Source organism: Dendrobium catenatum, unplaced genomic scaffold (genome assembly GCF_001605985.2).
Source record: "Dendrobium catenatum unplaced genomic scaffold, ASM160598v2 fragScaff_scaffold_853, whole genome shotgun sequence".
Lineage (NCBI taxonomy): Eukaryota > Viridiplantae > Streptophyta > Magnoliopsida > Asparagales > Orchidaceae > Dendrobium > Dendrobium catenatum.
Window position 1 is genome coordinate 4,406,683 of NW_021319315.1, and position 15,156 is coordinate 4,421,838.

Below are 15,156 nucleotides of genomic sequence, written 5' to 3' on the forward strand. Positions count from 1 at the left end.
CATTCTGCTCAGGTGTATGGGGGCAAGTTTGTTGATGAATAATACCAGATTGTTTTAAAAAGGATTGAAATTGTGTAGAATTATATTCGCAACCACCATCCGAACGTAGAAATTTAATTTTAGCATTGAATTGGTTTTACACACGACTTTTAAAATGAGAAAAAGATTTAGCTTTCAAATTATATAGCCAGCAAAAACGAGAAAAGTCGTCTATAAAAATAACATAGTATTTGAAGCCTTGTAAAGATAACTGGGGAGAAGGTCCCCATACATCACTATGTATTAATTGAAGAGGACTACTAGTGCGGGAAAGAGAAGGGGAAAAGGGGAGCTTGTGGGTTTTTGAAGTAGCACAAGCTTTACAATTTATAGAAGAAAAAACAGCAGAACTAAGTGGAAAAAAAACTTTTCGAAGCTTGAGTAAAACTTGTGAAGATGGATGTCCCAAGCGACTATGCCAGAGTAAAGTTGTGGAGGTGGTTGCGGTAAGAGCAAACTCAGTAGAGTCAGAGCTGATTTGAGTAGAGATTGGATAAAGACCTCGACGAGACCGGCCTTGAAGGAGAACTTGATTGTTCTTCTGATCCTTGATTGTGTATCCACAAGAATAAAAAAGAACAGAGCAAGCATTGTCAGCCGTAAGTTTATTAACAGATAGAAGATTTCGATTAAGATTAGGAATAAGATGAAGGGAATTAAGATCAAGCTTATGCGTAGGGGTAGGTAGCAAGCCTTTACCAGTATGCGTAATTGGAAACAGATCACCATTGCCGATCATTATTTGTTGATTTCCATTGTAAGCTTGAGGTTGATGAAGCTGAGCTGAATCGCTGGTGAGATGCGACGACGCACCAGTATCCAGAAGCCAATCAGAGGACACCGGTGTAGCATCAGAGGCATAGGCTTGTACTGGAGGATACCAGCACTTAAAGGCAGAGTGACCTAGCTTTATACAAATTTGGCATTCCATCGGAGCAGAAGATAGATTTTGAGCTCGAGAAGATGAAACCCGTCCACGTCCTGAACGCGGAGAAAACCGCCCACAAGAGGAGCGACCACGCCCTCGACCGCGTTGAGCATACAATGCAGTAACGGAATCGGACGAGGAAGAGATTGTGAAATCACGAACTGAATCGGCAGCTAGATTCAGTTCCTCGCTGCAGAACAAAGAATAAAAATCATCTAAACTTATGGGGTTTTAGATTTGAGCGAATGAATGTTTTGAACGCTTGGTACGCGGGAGGTAATCCATTAATCGTATACATAATGATATCATCTGTAGGTAATGGAGAACCAACTGAACCAATGGCATCAACTTTGCTCTTGATCTCTGATAAGTATTGCATCATCGATTTATCCTTCATGGAAACATGATGTAGCTCATTTTTGAGCTGTAGGATCCTGGAACGATTGGTCGATTGCAGTCGCCGTTCAATCGTTGTCCAGATATCGGAATAGGAGTCCAGATTTAATACATAGGGAAGAAATATAGTAGAAATAGCCGATTAGAGAACAACAGCAAGATTCTGATCAACTAACAGCCATGTAGCATATTCAGGATTGGCTTGAAGATCGTCGGAGGTGGAGATGAGCTTCGGAGGTTTTGTGACGGTACCATCCAAATAACCATCGAATCCATTCGCCGTAAATAGCTTTTGAATCTGAGACTTCCATAGAGGAAAGTTGTCTGTAGTTAGTTGGAGATTGAAGATGGATTTTATATTGGACATTAGAAATTTCAGCTGCGACGGTATTGTGATATCCGCCATTTTGACAGTAGACGGAGAAGCAGGGATGGACGTAGCCGATGAAGCCGAAGACGTCATTGAGATCGATTACGCCGTAAGGCCGAAAAAATGCTCTGATACCATGTTGAAGTATCAGCACCTGCAAGTTAGCAAAGCAAAAGCAGAGAAGAAAGGAAAGCAACAGAACAAATCATCTCAGAGGTAACTCTCCTTCTTGCTCGTATTCACTGTAGCAAAGCATACATATAGTGAAGAGTAGTAAAAAGGAGATGTTGACATCGACGATCCAGATTAGACCGTTAGAGATTAACGGGTGAGATGAGAGGATCGTTTTGCACAGACTGAGCACACTCATGGTAACCGCATAAAGTCTATTTCTGCTCATATAATTATTTCTGCTCATTAATAACTTTGTAATAGTAGTTGTAGGTGAGGATTCTTGGTTGAGTAGAAATGGCTTGAAGCTGAGAATAAGATTTTATTGACTTATGCACAGACAATTTTATTAATCAGGAGTAATGAATAGGTGATTTGTAATGCAAGTTATTTGCACTGCTTCGTGAAGTTCTTGTTAGTGGTAATTACTGTTTCCAAGGCATTGGAGCAATTGGTTGCCCGACACTGTCAGCTCTTTGTAACGATAAGATGAAGAAATTAGGTAAAACTGGATGCTTTGGATGCGAATTGTACTGTCCGTACATTTCGTGCAGCAGTTTAATTCGTCACCATTGTCGACCAAAAACGAATAAGTTTTGTATCAATTAATGTAAATCTAGATATTCCACCAAATAATACTATATGAAATTTAGGGTTTCATCTTGTTTTTAATTAGATTCGCAAGTTTAATGGCTTGGTCTAGAGATGTACGTTGGTGGATTCTAACTTCTTTTCGAATGGAATTTTTCATCGATTCTGGTAAATTTTGTTTGATAATGTTTCAAGATGTCGTTGCTGGGCAGCAGCAGTGGATGTTTGGAACAACTTGATGACCTCACCCTGAAGATCGCGGAACTTCGATGGGCTGAATTTATTTCTGAATGTTGAAGTGAAAGCATATCAAGACGCTTTGTTTTCCTTAACCATAATAACCCCTCATCAGCTGAGAAAATTATTACGTCCGGCGTCCAGAGGTGAATCCGGATGCGCCACGTCACCCGGACACGGTGCATCCGGATGGGTCCGGGTGACGTGGCTCGCCCAGATTCGCCTCCGGACGATTCGGACGCCGGACGTAATAATTCGCCCATCGGCTGATCCATCCATTTCGAATGAAAAGCGAGCTTGCTCAAATGAAAAAGTTTGTGGAAATGGAAGTTTTATTTTCATCATTTTCTAACAATTTTCTCAACTAATGTTTTAATTTACTAAAGCATGTTTCAGATTTCATTCGTCATCATTTTTGTTCTTTTTACTGTTAGTCAATTATGGCTGCTTCATACAATTTTTGTTTTGTTTTGTTTTTTTTTTTGGTAAAACAAAATTAATAGTTTTTAAAATTCCATGCAGATTGAAAAGGACCGGATCAAAGTTGATTTACTTAATAATGGTGTTGACATCAGGCGTGCACCAACAAATGCAGATCTCGAAATCCCCGAGTCGGTTGGCCTGAAAGCTCCTTCACCTGCTCCTGTATCACGGCTTATTGACCTGGACTCTGTTAGGCGTAGTGGACGGCGAAAAATCTAGCCCTTTGAAGCCATAATCCAACCAATGTAAGTAATAAATCATCTATATAGTCGTTTGTACTAATGCTTTGTGGATTTCCATTATCATGCTAATCTGCTGTGACTTTTTGTATAGATGTGATATGCTCTATTCATTATCACAAGCTTTGTCTACGTGACTGTGTTCATGATTAACTTAATCAATCAATTGAAAAGATAAATTAATATAAATATATTGAATATTTGACATAGATTAAAAAATTGTGGAGAGGCATTGTAAATTTTGATCTTAATGAGTTTAATTTTAAAATGTTTCAAAAAAAAAAAAAGTGTAGCTCTCTTTTTATGAATTTTTTGGGGAAAATTTCTCTGCAAGTTGATAATTATCGTTAATTTGAAATGATTGATATGTATCTGAAGTATTTAATATTGAGTTGAGAATAAATAATTTTATTGTTCATTTTTTTATACCTTTGTCTAAAGTAGTTTTGAAAATATTAATTTTGCAATGCTTCTGTTGTAATAAGATCCATATTATGATAAGAATGCTTTCAACATCTTGAATGGTGAACATTCATATTTTAAATATATATTTTGTTTTCTATTTTTATATAATATTAGATAAAGTTCATTTGTCATTTGAAAAATCTCTATCCGAAAATGCAAGATGAAAATAAAATCAGATGTGGCTATTAAGCTCTATCATATTCACTCATTGAGTTGATTTCCTTCTATAGAATTACTGCACTAGTGGTATCATAATAGCTTTAATGAAATCACTAGTATAGTAATCTTTATGATACCACTATTTTAGTTCTACTTTTTTTACTTGAAAAATTTTGGGGCAAAGTACATATATTAAAAATCAAAACAGTTACAAAGGAAAGCAAATAAAAGAAAACGTGTAATGGTAAGAACAAAAGGAATTACAAGTAAGAAAAGGATAATTAATACCAACAAAACTGCTATTCCACCAAAAAAAACAAACTGGCAAAAAGAGAAGAAGAGCAAGATAGGACTCCAAAGACAAAGGCCTTGACCTGATCATCAAAAAGTCTGGCTCAAATAGATTTAGGAAGAAGCAGCATGAAAGAAACTGTACGAAGCCTTGGTTGTCACATGCCTAGCCAAGCAAACGGTAGGCAGAAGGACCATCACATAGCTCCAGAAGTCAAGCAGAGAAACCATTCAGCAAAACTCCATGGTTGCCATAAGGCCACCCATGAAAAGAATGGTGAGGTGGAAGCCTTGCTCGTGATTGTCCAAACCAAAACTTCACAGAAATAAACTGGCCAAAACATCCCAGCAAATCCATCATAAGATTTCCTGAAATCGGTCCTTGATTTGATCCAGAAACTTCCATCTTCTCTATTTAGAACAAATGGCACAAATAATGAAAATTTTAATAGCATCAAGGCTTTCCCAGGAATTAGAAAACTGCATATTGTTTCTTTCACTCCATAGATAATAAATGGTGCATCTAACAGTAAGGAAGCTAAATTTTTTTCTCCAATTGATTGAACTAATGTAAATTATCCAAGAAATCAAAAGTTAGCAAAAGGTTCAACTTGAGAAAAAAGGAGTCCAGCACAAGAAGCAAGGCAATGAGCACCATATATGAGAAATCACATTCAAAAAACAAATGAGAGTGTGATTCAGACACATTGTGATAGGAAGAGCAAGAAGGCTGAACTGAAAATTCCCTTTTCATGAGTAGATCCCCACATTTCAACTTCATAATAATAGCCATCCAAGCATAGCAAGCAAATCTAAGAGAACTTGTGCCAAATAAACTTAAACCAATGCACCTCTAAATGAGAATGATATTGAGCAGTAAAAATCTTAAAAGCTTATTGGCGTCATCCCAAGACAAAGCCGGTTGCTCCATAATATTAACTCCCAAAATAGCTGCATGAACATAATCTGAGAAAAAATCCCGAATCCCAAGACAGAGCCGCTTGGTCCATAATATTATTAATTATACCATCATATCATTTTTTTTATACCATCATATCCTTTATATCAAATGTTTTAGTAATTTATAATTATATATATATATATATATCATCTTGATTGGGCACGAATCTCGAAGAAAAATCAAGTTAGAAACTTCAAAAATTAAATCGGGGATCATCTAAACTTCGATTTTAGAAAACTTATAGGCAAATTGAATGTCTCGAGATTAAGAACCCAACGATACCAAATTTGTCTCAATCTGAGCCCCCAAATGTGTCCAAATCGAAGACCTGAAGTGCACTTGAAAGGTTCAAAACATAATTTTGATTACCAAATAGCTTTTGAACCTGACATGCTTATATTCGTATCGAGCGGCTCGACAAGACGAATCCAACGAGCCTAAGATCGTCAAATTCTGGTTTATTAAGGCATTCAAATACCAAATGAGTGGTCCATGATCAAGGGAATCCACATCAAACGTCCATTCAAATCACTCCCAAATTATCCTTGATCTCCATACTATTTACTGGTCATGACACTCTCAGAAAACTACAAATAGACCCTTCATTCATCATGGGAGGGGGAGGAAGATGGGGCCCCAAGCATGAAGAAAAGAAAGAGGAGGAGAATGAAGAGTTCTCTTGCTACGAGACTCCTCGACCACCACCGGACTTCAGCCTGGCCACCGAATGTCGACGGACTTTCGCCCTGCTACTGATGGACGCCAGATTTCTGCCAGGCCAGCGACTAACGCCGGACTTCGGCCCTTCGCTGGATTTCTACCCGACACTAGACCTCTGCACGTGGTTGGACTTCCTCCCTTCGCTGTATTTTTACCTAACACCGAACTTCTGCCCATCGCTGGACTTTCGTGAGGCTTCTAATTGATGCCGAACTTTTGCCCGTTGCCGAACTTTTGTCCATCGCTGGACTTCTACCAGATGTCAGACATCTGCCCATCACAAGACTTTTACCAGTCATCGGACTTCTACTCGACACTGAACTTCTGCCCGTCATCGAATTTCTACCCATCATTGGACTTCTGCCTGATGTCGGACTTCCACTCATTGCCGAACTTTTTCCCATGGCCGGACTTTCGTCGGACTTCTACCCAACATCAAACTTTTGACCGTCACCGAATTTCTATCTAACACTAGACTTTCGCTTGTCACCAAACTTCTGCTCATCGCCGGACTTCCATTGGACTTCTATTTGATGCTGGACTTATGTCCATCTTTGAACTTCCGTCTGCCACTGGACTTTTGCCCATCGATAGACTTTTGACCTTCATTGTTAGCCAACTACATTCCTTCTGACCTTCGTCATAAGCTAAGTATCCTTCTGACCTCATTCACCGACTACAATCCTTCTGACTTTCGTCACTAAACAACAGTCTTTCCAACCTTCGTCGCCCGCTAACAACGGTCCTTTCGACCTTTGTTGCCCGCCAATACGATCTTTTCGTTCTCATTTGATGATTATGGGCCTTCCGACCTCCATCATAAGACAACTATTTTTCCGACCTCCTTCGCCCACCAATAACATTCCTTCCAACCTCCGTGGCTCGTCGTCTATGATTTTTTCAACCTCATTCATTGATTACAGGCCTTTTGACCTCTTTCGCCCGACTAAGGTCCTTCTAGCCATTAACATCCTAATACAATCTTTCTGACCAGTATCACCAATCGACTACGATCCTTCTGACCATCGACATCATAATACGGTCTTTTTGACCTTCATCGCCCATCGACTATGGTCTTGCCGACAAAATGAACATATCAATATTGATTCTTCCAATTTTTACCATGTAATGCATTCTATATAACGTATATTTGTTACATCAAGCTGAGTCCTTCCCTGCAATGAAGGACCTCATTTGTAATCAACTACAAATACTAGTGGATTCATTTAAACTGAGCTAGGCCCCGTGATTTTTTTCCTTTTCAGGATTTTTCATGTAAAAATTTTGGTGTCTCTTATAAATAATAGACCTTTTCTTTTATATGTATGCTTGTTAAATCTTCATACAAAGCTATGAAGCTAAACTTTATATTTCTCTAGCATTGCGAATATTCTAGGATGCAATGATTTGGCGCTGTTTGTGAGAACTTGGTTCCCGACTGGGTGACAATTTTTGCTCCAACCTCAAAAGGTCATTTGTGTCAACATCCTGATATTAGACATTGTTGTATCAATTTTGTGAAAATTAAATGTGGACTAGGGGGCAACCTTGACTACAACCGTAGTCAAGAAGATTCCTCAAACTCTTTCATTATCCAAGACAATATATTTGGATCATAAAGCTTCTAGCAAATGTAACGACGCTTCTAATAAATTTCAAGCTTCATACAATCCATATCTAAACTTCTATTCCTTTGGCAAGGTCTAATCTCCAAATATTGGGGGGGGGGGGGGGGGCCAAATATTGGGGGGGGGGGGTGGCAACTGTTTATCATACAAAATTATCTTGATCGGGCATAAATCTCAAAGCAAAATCAAGTTGGAAACTTCAAAATTAAATCATGTACCTTCTGAAGTCCAATTTCAACAAACTTATAGTTGTACTGAACGTCTTGAGAATATGAGCCCAACAACACCAAATTTGACTCAATCTGGGCTCAAATGGAAGCAATGATAACATTCCCAAGAGCATCCCTCATAATGCCACCATAACCATATATAAAATATGTAACCGACCCATTAACATTAAGTTTAAAAGTATTATCAGGCGGTTAAACCCAATACACCAACTTAGGTTCAATATTAAGGAGAGTAATTTGCAAAAGAATGCCTAAATCTTGAGCCACAAAGGAGAAATCCTTAAAAATTTTAGTGCACAACAGGTTAGTAGAGAAAAGTTTCAAAATCTTATCTTTGACATTACTAATGATGTGATGATGGTTCATGGGGACATTGTTTAAGAAAGTGTTATTTCTAGCAAGCCAAAAAAACCACAAAATAAGGGGAGGAATCAAATTCATAATATGACCTCTAGCATTAACACACCAAAGGCTAAGCATATAATTGATGGAAATAATAGCAATAAAAAGGTTAAGTCTAAAGATATCCTCAAAACATATCCCAATTTTGGTAGCAATAGGATAAAAAATAAACACATGATGTATATTCTCCACATGACAGCAACATTGACAATTGGAGGGAAAGATAAAATATCTTTTAATTAAGATATCATTAGCAGGAAGCACTTCAAGAAGTTTATTGTAATCCTAACTATTCTATAGAAATAAAAAAAATTAAACTAAATAGTAGTAGTAGAGAAAGTATTGAGGAGGGAGACAGTAGAATGCATACCTAACCAATGATCTTGGCAAAATAAAATGTTAGCACCACCAAGACCCCGTTGGATATGGGGCTCATCTTTTCATTTAATATTGCAAAGCCTCTTCCAACCTCTATAATCACCCTTATTATAGTAGCACATAGTGAGATGCTTACCAACACAATACTTAACAGTCATAAACTTAGCCCAAAGATAAATTTTAACACAAAAATTAAGCCTTAACTTCATAGAAAATGCATAGGAGAGGTCATACATATTCTTACAACTCAGATCACCTTCCTCAAGAACACCACAACAGTTGTTCCAAGAAGTCCTTAAAATTTTACCGTTGTTTTTGCTACCTTTCCAAAAAACTTTATTGAACAACTTTTTAAGCCTATTACACACAACATACGTAGGTTCTAAAGTTTGAAAAATATAAACATGAAGGGAATAAAGAACACTTCAAACAAGAATCAATCTCCCACCAAAACCTAAGAAATTAAATTCCCAAGACAAAAATATTTTTTTGCACAGACATAAGAAGATCATAAAAAATAAAGGATTTCTTATGACCTTTGTAAAGGGGAACCTCAAGATACTTAATAGGTAGAGAACTTTGCATAAAACAAGTGATACCTTTGATATAAGAAATATGACCTTGAGGAATTTTGGTAGAGCCTATAAAATAGCTCTTTATTTTATTAAGGAAGAGGACTAGAAACTTCAAAACTATTCAAAAATATAATAAGCAAGTTAATCATTCTAAGAGAGCCATTGGCAAAAATAATAACATAATCAACAAAACATAAATGAGATATAGAAAAACCACCCATAGTTCCATAAAATGGATTGGGATGACTTTCAAAAAGGTTAGTAAGACTTCTAGATAAGTATTCAATAGTAATAATAAAAAGAGCAAAAGAGATAGGATAACTTGTCTTATTTCACGAGAAAATTTTAAAATCTATTACTTCTACCATTATTAATAACAAAAAAGAAGGGACCATCAAACCAATTTTTAACAAGATTAATAAAAATTGAATTGAAATTCAAACAAGTGAAGAATGTTGTAGAGAAAATTCTAGTTTATGTTATCATAAGCTTTGGCAATGTTCAGCTTAAACACGATGTTACTACCTCTAGCCCTAATATCAAGATCATTAAGGATCTCTTAGGCAAATAAAATGTTTTCAGAAATAGCCCTCCCCTTGACAAAACCAATTTGGTTAGGAGAGATAATTTTGGACAGTAAAGGAGAAAGATGATTGATAAGAATTTTGAAAAACAATTTACTAAAGAAGGTGCACAAACTAATAGGCCTTAGGTTATGCCAGTTCTTAATGTCATTCTTCTTAGGGATAAGAACGATGAAAGTAGAGGAAAAATACTTAGGCATACTATTACTAGCAAAGAAATGTAATACAACACCATAAAGATCAAAACTAATAATATCACAAGTTTATTTTTAAACTTAGTAAAAAAGCCATCACGCCTAGTAACAGGTTTGTCTTCATAGACTTAATAGTCTCTTTAATTTCCTCTAACGAAGGAGAACTAGTAACAATAAAATTATCATCATGATTAATAATATTATGAATGATCTAAGGATTATCAATAGCAAATGGATTAAAATTCTTGTTGAAAACATTTTTAAAATGCTGTTGTCCCCGGATTAGCAGAATTAGCAATCTCATCAACATCCTCGGTTTGAGAACCATCAAAGAGAGAAATTTTATGTATGAAATTTTTAGTTCTATTCCTCTTAACTAAGGCATGAAAATATTTTGTGTTGTTGTCCCCTTCAATGGGTTGTTTAAAGGAAGCTTTTTCTTCCAAAAAAATTCCTCTTGAGCTTGAAGATTAAAAATAGTTTTAGCCTCTTGGAGTATAGTAAAGTTGGCATCAAAAGGGTGAAGTTGAATATGCTCAATAGAATTCACATTATTCTCAACATTCAATACATTAGAGAAATATTTTTAAAAACATGCTTGTTCCTTCAGTTGATTTTATACTTAAGCCTTTTGATTTTGAACTAAGTATGTTCATACCAAAAGTAGAATTATCAGAATGTAGAGGGGCATGCCAGTTTTCATAGACCATACCCAAGAAGGAGTATCGAGTAACCACATGTTTTGAAATCTAAAGTTAGGAACATGACCATCATACCTCATCAAAATACTAATAAGGAATGGTGAGTGGTCATAAAAGGTTCTCTTGAGATGCTCCACATAAGTAGTATTAAAAGAGTTAATCCCCACATCATTAAAAAGAACACGATCCAAACATTGCCATAAATTGTCATGATTCCAAATAAAAGAATTACTAGTAAAACCAATGTCCACAATATTATAATCTAAAATCATATTATTGAAATCCTCTATGGATTGATAAACAGGGCTAGAACCCCCAAGTCCTTTAGAAAGATTAGATATGGTATTGAAATCACCACCAACCAACTAGGGTAGGTTAATAAGAGTATGGAAATTAAACAAGTTACTACCAAAGAACCTTTTTATTAAAACGAGTAGAAGAAGCATAGAAAAAGGAGGCATGACATTTAAATCGCATAAAATTAATATTGCAATGAATGACTTAACAGAAATCACCAACAACATCAATAGTAACAGGATCTTTCTAAAAGACCCAAATTTTGTTAGAAGGGTTAGCCGTATCATGGTTAAAGCCCAACAATTTAGCAATATTATCCAACTTGGCAGAAGAAATAAAAGGCTCCAATAAAACTAAAATAGAAACATTATGAATACAATAAAGGTTTTTAACTCTAACCCTAGATGAATTGCACGTAATGCTCCTAACATTCCATATATGAGACTTAATCATTAAAAAGTAGACGACGAGCTTGAGAATGGGTGTTTCTAGGAAATAATAAATTATTATTTTTTGGTTTTCCTATTCTTCCTCCCTTGAATTTTAGCGAAGCCATTATCAAAGGAATCTATATTATCCTCATTATGGACACTTTTAGGAGCAATATATGATTTTCCATGAGAAACTAATTTATTATAACTATGTTGAAAAGTTTGAGGATCTCTATAACCATTATAGAATTCATTAGTATGGACAAAGTGACCTTCTTCACTTCCATCTTAACTAAGCTAGCCTTCTTCTAATTGTTGTTCATCCTCCATATTTTCCTATTCATTCAAGATAGAGTCAGACATATCTTGATTAATGACATCATTGTTAATCAAAACTAAATCAAATTCATACATGTTTATATTAGCGCAACAAGGTAAATTTGAGGATGTCACAGTATTAATATGCTTAGAATAAATAGAAACCATCTACTCATTTAAGAGTTTAGTAATAGTAGAGTATGACGTTGATTGTCATAACAAGAAGGGTAAGAGGTTTTTTTCGCTCTCTTAATCACAGGTAGGCTCCTAGTATCCTTATGATTAGAAATTGTATTGTTATGGTCAGTTTCCACAATATCTTCCACTTTTTTCAAGATTTTGTTAGGTTCATGTGAAGAATTACAAGAGTAGGATAACTTTTAATAGCACCATTATCTTCCTACACATGATTAGTATCCATAATAGGTAAAGCAGAGGTAGGTGTTTCATTTTCTTTAAAATTTTTGGAGGAATATTTTTTTGTTTAAGAAGGTTGGGATGTAAAATAAAGTATTCCATTACACTATGACCATGAATTCTACAATAATTACAAAAGATAGGAAAGTTCTCAAATTCAACTTTTTTGTAAATAACCACAATGCTTACAGCCAAGCCAAATTTCTTTAGGATGCTTTTTAGAAACATCCATTTCAACCAAAATACGTGCAATAGGGGGATGAGAGATAGAGGTCATCATAGCTTGATCCATTTGTAAGGGTCTACCATAAATCGAATCTAATATATATAAAATATGGAAGTTGCACATATGCAATCTCAAATTAAAAAATGAGACCCAAAGTGAAGCTATAAGAGATTCTTCCTTAACATCAAAGTAAGGTGTCCGTTTGAGCAATTTCATCTGACAAGATTGAATATAGTAAGCTCTACAAGACAAAATGCAACAATAACTAAATCATTAGTCAATTGAATAGCGATATGATGCTGATCCAAATAACCAATAGAGACACTTCCCAAGAACATCAAATTCATAAAAAAAAAAAATTGGATAACTTCTAGGTTAGGTCTACGCAAAACAAATTTACCAACTAAAGTGAACTTAAAGGGTGCTACAAGCTAAGAGATCACATTATTATCAGACATTAAAGCTGGAATGCCCTTAAAAGAAGTTGGGATCAAATCAAGTTTGGGGGAAGAAGAAGAGGAACCACTAGTCTCAACATCTTTAAAGGAACATGAGTTTCCACAAGAGGAAGCACCAGAAAAAACCAAACATTTTAGCATGTTCAAAAGGTTAGGAAGCAACTCATTAGTTTGATGATGATGGGTCTCCATAGAACAAAAATCTAAAAAAACACAAAGGATAACTAAGACAAACAAACAAAACGAGGCAGAAGATTGAAACAATATGAAAAATCTAAATAAAAATCACAAAAATCCTTCACGATGAGAAGAAGATAGAAGTAGCCCTATAATCACCTTCAAATTGCCAGAGCATGGGAGTGTTATGTTTAGTTTTGATTTAGATGATGACTTTTCTTATTAAACCAGGCCAGATCAAAAAAAAAAACTTTAATTTTTTTTTAACCCCAAAATAAGATTTTCTATTAAAACAAAAGAAGGGTACAAAAAAGTACAAACATGAAAAATTTTTACTATGCCTCTCTAACGCAAAAGAGAAGGCAGATAATGAAAACAAAGAAAGAATAACCAAAAAATGAAAAGAGAAAAGAAAAAATCCTCATTTGAAAATGAGATATCCCCCATGGTATTGTAGATGACAATGCACCCAAGAAGATCTTAACAATGATCATTTGAGGGGCCCAAATCCCTACCTAAGATCTCATTAGATAATTTTTCCTCTTACGAGGGATAGTGGTGATAGGTCCCAACTACTGCAGTTCTTTTTGAAGGACTCTAGGTCTTTAGTTATAGAGGATCAACCTATTTTTGGAGATATCCTACTACTAAGATTTTTAAGCAGTGAAGACAATAGGCTATGAGTTGGAATTAGTTGATGTTGGAAAGCGGCACCTCATTTCATGACCTTTAGAAGGTTTTGTAAGAAGTGAAAGTTCTTTAGGGATGTTAAGCCCTTATAAACTGGCTAACTAAGAGAGGGGGGTGAATTGATATTTTAAAAACTTCTCAAATAAAAACACAATCTTAAACCAAACTAATAATTGCCACAAGAAAATTAAAGTACAAAAATTCAATGCAAAAAATGTAGTAAGAAAGAACACACAGACGTTTATAGTGGTTCGATCAACTTAACCTACGTCCACTCCCCAGAGCCTTTCCTCTAGGTATTGCACTAAATTCAGTGACTCTTCTTTTATTCCCACAGCAAGGTGGAGAAGCATGTACAAACTTCCTTTCCACCGACACCGGTGAGGCAAAGAATCCAACTCCTTTTGCTTCCTCCTGAAGCAGACATAGAACCCGACTCCTTTCGCTTCCTCTTAAAGCAGGCAGAGAACCTTGATCAGTTGCTGAAGTAGACCTCTCTCAAACCTCTAAGGAACTATGGATGATGACTAGAGAAGACGACTCGGATCCTTGCTTAGAGCAACCTTTATGAAACCCATCAAAAACTCTACCTCATAAGATCCTCTCTCTCTCTCTTTTACTCTCCCTCTCCACTTGGTTCTCTTAGGCCAAGACATCAGCAAAAGATACAATCATGGGTAAACAATAGGTCTTATATAGAAGAGCTTCAAAATTGATCTTAATTGCAAAAAACAGACATTATCGTCCCAAACTATCGGTCGATCATCCTGTACGATCGGCCGATCATCCTGTACGATCAATACAAATTCAGCTCAATCAGCCAGGACGATCTGGGAGAGTTTGGATGATTAAATGTCTTATTTGTTTTGATTGTCAAGGATGATAAAACATTGTCATGTACGATTAGTTCAAAGTCATTTAGTATCATCCAGGATATAACCCTAATGATATATTTAGACGATGGAATACTAAATAGATCGTCAAGGATGATTTCACGATCATCCTGGATGTTTAATTAAGAACATCAAATATCATCGAGAATATTATTCTATTCGTCCAGAATGAAACTAATATTTGTTTAACTGATCATCTTGGATGATCCTGCAATTATCTAGAATGATATGATTATTTAATCAAACCTTAATTACTTTTCTTAATTATCAAACTAACTTAGGCATAATTATACAACATCGTCCAAGTTGATGTCCTAGACGATGTACAAAAATAAAGCATGCCCAAATAAATCTAGCGGTTGATTTTTCCTAATTTGAGCCTATCATCCAGGATGATTTGCTTAATTGTGGCTACCTTAACCAGGATGCCCTAATTAGGATTTATATTTTTAACTAATCATCTAGGATGATTTGGTATCATCCCGGATGATGTGATCAAAAACAAAA